Source organism: Asparagus officinalis, chromosome 2, assembly GCF_001876935.1.
Source record: "Asparagus officinalis chromosome 2, Aspof.V1, whole genome shotgun sequence".
Taxonomy (NCBI): Eukaryota; Viridiplantae; Streptophyta; class Magnoliopsida; order Asparagales; family Asparagaceae; genus Asparagus; species Asparagus officinalis.
Genome location: NC_033795.1, coordinates 79,579,764 through 79,587,785, shown reverse-complemented (window position 1 = coordinate 79,587,785; position 8,022 = coordinate 79,579,764).

Genomic DNA, 8,022 nt, shown 5'->3' with positions numbered 1-8,022 from the left:
GGAAAGAAATGTACTCAGTAAGGCAAAGAAAAAATTAAAACCAAACACAAAAAAGTGTACTCAGTAATGATCTAATATATACTTTTTATTTATGTATTTATGAGTAAGATATTTATGCTGAAAGATTCCATAAGAAGAAAAATGTTAAGATAGTCTATCGCTACGTTCTCGCCAAATAAAATATGACCATGAGATCCAACACTGGCAGTAGGAAGCACAAGAATAACTTAGTGTCAAGAATTATACATGAACGAAGACTTCAGCAAAGGTATAGGAATAGATATGTTTCTCCAAATATATCCAATATCAACAAATGCAAGATATACTCTTATAATATAAGTATACCTTGTTACACACGTCAATTGATTTCCTGTATTCAACCATTTTCTGCAAGCAGGCCGCCACGTTTAAGTGCAATGAGTTCTGTAAGCATTACAAAATTAGATACCTTGTAGGGAACGCAGCAACTAACTATTAGATGAGCATGCACATTGAACCGGAGCAGGAAAATGTAATCAAGTATAATCAAGTCACCATATAATTGAAACTAAGGTGATTTTGAAGCTTGCAAAAAGAATTTCTATCCAGATTACTGGACAAACTTACTCTTGAATTCAGAAAGATTTTGCCCTGCTGATCATCCTGGGGGTTCACATGGTTATATTCCCGAAGAACCTGGTGAAGAATCGCTAGATTAAATCGTAAAAATGGAACAATGTGTTTCTTCAACAAAGAAAATGGCTTTACTGTTTATTAATACCCGAAGAACCTGGTGAAGAATTGCTAGAATAGATCATAGAAATGGAACAATATTTTTCATCAATAAAGAAAATGGCATTCCCGTTTATTAAATATACATATAACTGAGAACTTAAAATTTTGGTCACAGGTTATTTTTTCGGTCTTTTCAGAAAGTTGTAGTTAATACTGGTACAACAAATAGTTTTATGGTTGAGATTACTAGAGCAACATATAAAGAAGATAGAAATCATGCCTTCTCATACTTCGCCTTAACAAGTTCATACTTTCCCTCTTTGAATAGCCAGTTGCCATGAAAAGCAAGTATACAACATGACAAAAACCCTCATTCAACTGTTCTTATTAACATTTTTCGTCGTCACAACTACTAGCTATGTCGTATGGACAACAGCATGAATATCAAGATGATTACAATACTGTATGCCGACGCATACTAAATTCTAAAAAGTGCACATAACAATGCTTTCTTTTAGATTAGAAACAGATAAGGAGGTCAATGGAGATACTTACAAGCCCTTCTCCAGAACTGAACTCCAAAGGCTCGCCATGGTTGTCAACCTTCGTATCATAAAATATAGTTTCTTCTTCATCAAGAAGCATTGCTTTGTAATGCACCCTCAGTAAGCTATCATGAAGAGGGCAATACATAGGAAACTCGCCTAATTATTTCCAAAAAGTTAGAAACTTTACCAAATGCAGTGTGCACAGAAAAAAATAAAGTAAAATGTTATAGCTAAATCCAGAACAGTGTATGTCTTCAAGGAATAAGTATGAAGCTGTTACATTTAAATATCAACAGGAAAAGTAAAACCAATCAGAAAGACACAAGATGCAAACTGGTGATGTCAATTTTACCTGTTCATCAGCTCTCTTGACTCTGAGAGCTATTCTAGTTCTTCAATGGTCTGAATTTTACTGTCAGTTTCGCCTTCCAAGCACACTACGGTTATAGTTTTAATGCAATAATTGAATCAAATAAACTCTATCTTATCACATACAGAGAAGAAACTTCATAATGCTTGCATATTCAGCAAAATCTTAAAGACTAGAAATTGAATAAAGCATCATTTGGTACTCAAACAAGAATGAATGATTATCTTGAGCGAAAAAACAAATATGCCTTATCAATGTGCCTCTTGGTACAAAGGGGAAATTACATCACCCAGGTAGCGTCGACATGGATGCAAACATCAACATGTGCAATGATATTCATGTACCTCCACAAAGGAACCTAAATAAGAACAATTTAGACAACACGCGGAACGTTGTCGTGAGCTTCACGACTGCCCACTCTCCCTTATCAAATGCAAAGAACTGGAGTTTGCTTTCAGCTGTGGTTTAAAATGCTATGGACCTTAAAGACATAATATGAAGCATCAAAGGACCTATATTATTTTATATATACTTTCCACTCAAACTAACTTCTTTTTGCAACCATAAACCATAACATGCAGTATAATGCAAAACCAGAAGCAATGTGAAAGTTTTGGTGGTCATGATAAATAAGTACCCTCCCTCTCTCTCACTCTCTTGTGTGTTTGTGAGTATGATTATTAATGGTAATTGTAAAATGACATGCAATTTGATAAAACCACGAAGATGAGACATGGATAGAAGGGAAAATGTCAAGAAAAGGGAAGGGGTGTAGTCCATCTTACAGAACAGCAGAGCAAGAGATCATGAAGGATATCTATTACTAAGCACACAACAAAAGTATAACATTCGAAAACTGCGATCACGATGAACTACCATACTTATTCACTAACAACAAAGTCAAATCAGAAATTGCATGATTCCAAGAGAGTTAGAAAAATATAATATCTGAAAAGGCTAAGAAAATACCAAAAGCATCAATTTGTTTCAATTTCTCCTTGATCTGTTTTGACAACTCTGTTCTTCGACCATTCTTCGCCCATTCTTAGAAAAATATAATATCTGAAAAGGCTAAGAAAAAATTTCAAGGACTTCCAATACAAATAACCAAATTTTACCCCATTCTTCGCCTCAACTGGATGTTCATCATCAATATGACAACAAAGCCCAATGATATTGAAATCCTCGGAACAAAATGGACAAGCGAAGAACTCCGCTCGAGGCTCCTCATCGCCTCCATCGACTTCTTCAAACCCTAGGTACAGATCTGAACACCAAAAGCCCATCAAACAACCACTCAAATCCCCAATCAACCTCAAAAACTAGGGGGGAACGAGAGAGTTTTTTGGCGACGCATATGAATAATAAAGCGTCGGCAAAAGTATAAGTTTTAGCGACGCAACAGTATTATGTCGCTAAAAGCTATACTTTTGCCGACGCAATATAGCGTCGGTAAAAATATTTATTTTTTAGTGACGCAAAACTGTTCGTCGCTAAAAGCTATAGTTTTGCCGACGATAACGTGCGTCGCCAAATGTATACTTTTTTGCGACGAATATTTTTACGTGGCTAAAAGCTATACTTTTGCCGACGAAAATGAAAAAACGTCGGAAATCCATACACTTTTACCGACGCTAAGTTAAAACGTCGCAAATAATATACACTTTTAGCGACGCTAATTATAAACGTGGGGAAAAATATATGTTTTGCCGACGCTGACTAAAATCGTCGGGAAAAACATAATTTTTGGCGACGAATTTAACCATGCGTCGGGAATAAGCGTCGGGAAAAGTGCAATTTGTTGTTAATGGTGTAAAACCCTCTCTTTACAATGTTCCTATGGCAAAGAGAAGATCACACTGAAGCTGGGATGTGAAACACAAAAACTCAGACAGAAAACAGGTTTGAAAATTAAGCTCTGTAAAAACGTTCTCTGAAAATATTTTGAAAGAACTGGGACAATGAGGAAGAAGAAGAGAATATGTTTAAATAGAAAAACACAGCTGTTTGAACCCATACCCAATCCCCCAAAACCTGGAAACAAAACTGCGCTGAGATCGTGTGAAATCGGCGCTGAAAAAACTGTACCAGATGACCGTTTAAAATAATCAGTGGTCGACCGTAACTTTTTCGCGATCGACCGCGAGGCAGCGCAGAAACTGAGTAAACTTCTAGAGAGTTCTGCGGTCGACTGTGACGGTCGACCGTGGGAATTCTCGAGCTCACGGTCGACCGCGGCGGTCGACCGTGAAAGTCTCTGCTGCCCACTAATGAATGAACTCAGGTGCAGTCGACCGTGGCGGTCGACCGTGGACTGATACATTCAAAAAACTGATTTTTGACTCATTTAAAATATTTGTAAGATATTCATTTGACTTCTGAAAAATGTGAAACTTTGTAAAATGTTTTTAATACTAAAAACAAATTGTTTGGAAAAGGAATTTTGCAAATAGGTCCTCATGCTTGTGAAAAATAATATTTTATGAAATACGCTCAAAGATATAAATTTTCTGTAGCACACTGACGAATGAACTCAGGCGTGATCGACCGTGGCGGTCGACCGCGGACTGATACATTCAAAAAACTAATTTATGACTCACTTAAAATATTTGTAAGATATTCATTTGACTTCTGAAAAATGTGAAACTTTGTAAAATGTTTTTAATACTAAAAACAAATTGTTTGGAAAAGGAATTTTGCAAATAGGTCCTCATGCTTGTGAAAAATAATATTTTATGAAATACGCTCAAAGATATAAATATGAAAACGTGTGTGTGATACCCAATAGCTTCAAGTGAAATTGATAACTCTTTACCTACATTCTAGCACTAGAGAGAAAATAAAAACTAGCTAATATCCTCACGAGAATACAATTCTTGAGTCTTGATATAGCTTGAGTTGGATGAAGCTTCTAATTGAATTTGGTGTTCTTGATTAAACATTGCTTCATCACTATGCCTCCTCCTCCTTTGGATATCATCGTTGTAGCGCATATTCCATCCAATCCTCCATTTGTGGTACTAACATGCTTGATATGTATATTAACTGTATTATCACTTAATAAGCAATTAGTACCGATAATGGTGGTTGTAAAACATCATCAAAACATAAGGGCTAACAGATAGCTATAGAAAGTAATGTATATATCTTCATAAAAATTCCATAGTGAGTAACCAACTAAAATCATCCTAATTTAAGCATAAATAATTATTATTTTAGTTACTAATTTGATACACATAATTATGGAATAAATCTCAAGTAAAAAATAGGAATTGATATTGTATTATCCTGTAGTAAATAAATAAATGTTATTAGAGCTACTCTTTATATTAAATTTAAAAGTAATAATTTTAATTATTAAGCATAAAATATTAGCTCATGTGAGAAAGTAAAGTAATCTATGGTCTATATAAATATATAGTCGATCAATCAAATATATTAAAATTATGATGACCGCAGTCAAAATTATATGGTAGGTCCACATTAAATATTAATTTATGAAAAATAAGTACATTAAAGTCTGTTGATGGTTTATATGATCACACAGTTAATTAAATCCAGGATATGATAGGTTTGTTCAGTGTTGAAGAGAAGCCACTTTCTTCTCTGACTTTATGTTTAGTTCTTGTGTTGGGTATCTGAAGAATCTGCACAAGTAGAAATTCGTAAGAGGATGAGGTTTTGTTCCCCCGTTATACCTTAAATAATCAAGTTAGATGAGCTTGAGTGGGAAAATAAGAACTGTGTGTTCTTGTTATTGTGCAGTATTTGCATTAGCGGATCGGATTTGTTGACCCTCTTTCACGTTAGAAATAGTACCTGTATTTATACTAAGGTGGCAAGGGTAAATTGGTTACTTTGGTCGAGAGCAGTGAGGCAGTGGCGAAGTATGAGCTGGCGACCACGTCGACACTTGCTTTACAGGTGTCGACCAGCGAGTGGAGGAAATATCATTTCAGCATTAAATGGGAGGATACTGGCGGCATGGTCAGGGTCCACGTGGTCCGATAAGTCATGAATACTAATCGGGTTAGAGTCATGATGGCACCTGCCAAGCATTAAATTCGATGTTGACACGTTGTCACAGAGGGGGAGGCTCAAGACGAAAACAATTATTTAGCTTCGCTGAGAAGTAACGCCTTTCGAATCGACTTTGTAATCGCTTCGCGAATGGTCCAGTGAACTCGTGGCGAGTTGTCTTTGACAAGGAGGTCGACTGGTACCACCTTTCGAGTCAACACAGAGGAATACCGACTCATCTATTCGGCTAAGTCGGAATCCATACTGAGCTTGGGCCACCAAGTTGTTTGGGGCATGGCGTACAAAAGTGTACATATCTGTTGCTTGACAATAAGTTGTATTTTAGGGAGTGAGAGCACCATAACAGTTGACCCCTTTCGCTTGGAGGCGGTTTTAACCGGGTCTAAGTGAAATACAATAAAAAATTGCTCTTGGACGTGGGTGCTTGGACTATGAACTGAAAAGTCATTTCAAAAGCAACGTTGCTGACATCACCGCACGTCTTCTCTACTGTTGCAGCTCCACTTTTTTGACAGATTGTGGGCTACCTGAGGTAAGGGGGCCACACCTCGATCACTAAGGGCGCTTTGATTTATGAAGATAAATCCTAGCCATTGGATAAAGTTGGATCTGACGGTTTGAATTCTGACAGCTGTAAAGTCAATTGTATATATATATATATATATATATAGAAATAGGGCCATAAGAGCGGTGGTTATCGTCTTTTGAAATCCCCTTTAGAGATCTGTTCATCTTCTGAGCTCATTTCTTCCAGCGATCAACTCCTCAATCTCCAATGGCTTCGGAACCAATTGATCGCCGAGTTCTTTTGGAAGATACTCACTCTAAAGTGACTTTGCCTTAGATGAAGATAATGTCTCAAAGGTTCGATATTCCTGAGGCATATGATCTGCTCGCTCCGACGAGGTCGGAGACCATATTTGACCATGGGTCGGAACGGAATCCGCTTTACATGAGGCATCTGGAGTGTGGTCTAAGATTGCCCCTGCACCCTTTTCTAAAACATGTATTCGAGGCGCCAGGGGTATCGTCGGCGCGGATGAAACCGAACGCCATTGCTATTTTGGTGGCATTCATGGTGATCTGACATTGGTTGGGTATCAAGCCTTCTCTGAAAGTCTTCGGCCGGTTGGTGGCCGTGAAGGTGAATCAAAAAGAGCCTCACTTCCACTTTCAGATGGTGGGGAAGTTCAGGCTAGTCATCGGCCTTCCAGATTCGCATAAGGACAGGAAGGAGAAGTTTGTGTGGAACGTGAGGGACGACCTAGAGATGGACTGCTCCCACTGGTCCGAAATAAAGAGGGATGCTCTCATGGGGGTGCGTTGTCTGCCGATGAGAGGGTTGAACTCGATCTGATCAAGTCGTATGCAGGCTCCATTCAATTCGAAGATCTGCTCAATAAGTTAGTCTTGTAGGTCGCTGGGGTGTTGGTTGAGTCTTTCACCGACCAAGATTATGAAAGAGCCTCAGCTCTCATCACAGGGATAGTGNCCCAAGAGGGGCCGTCTGCTAGGCCCGCAAAGCGTCGTCGTCAAGACATTAATCCTCCAATGGAGGCCGAAGCGGTCGAGGAGGAGCCTGCTCCCTCCCATGTTCAAAGACAGAGGCAGAGGTACATAGAACAAGAGCCTTAACGGGAGGATGAGTAACAGGGGGTATTACTCATAACAATTAATGCAAATTCATCAAACATTTTCCTCATATTTTGTATGATCTCGTAATTTAATTTTCTTCTCTATTTTAGGCACTGTCATTGGCTTGAAGAATTGGGTCAGGATATTCTTTGGAGCTCCTCTTAGCAGAGGCTTGTGATAGGATCAAGTCATTTTGTGGCAGAAGGTGTTCAGCAAAAAATGTGATCTCTAATCAACTTGGCCAGTATTATTCACATATTATTATATCCATGTGCATTATGATTCTGTCAGTATGTTGCGATTCCTGAATGAGGCTTTGGCTTTGATTGCTAGTGTTTTCGTTTCTGTCGTAATCTTTTGTCATAGTTCCATGTAATAGTCTTCAATATTTAATATTTCTGCGTAATACTTTGTGTCAAGTTGTTTCTTGGTTGCGTACTTTAAAACTTTTTTTTGACTCTTTTAAGGGGTTTATTTGTAATAGAAAAACTGTTAGGGGGTACGTTCAAAAAATCAGAGCGATAGTAAGTTCAAAAAACAATTCTTTTTTTTTTTGGGTTGCCTGGGGGGGGGGGGGGGGGGGGGGTATCTAACAATGCTTTTGCTATCTAGCAATTAACCTTAAAAAATCGAGGGGTAGTAGGCTCAAAACAAACAAATACTTTTTGTGGGGATTGGGCCTATCTAGCAAATTAACCTTAAAAATATAGTTCT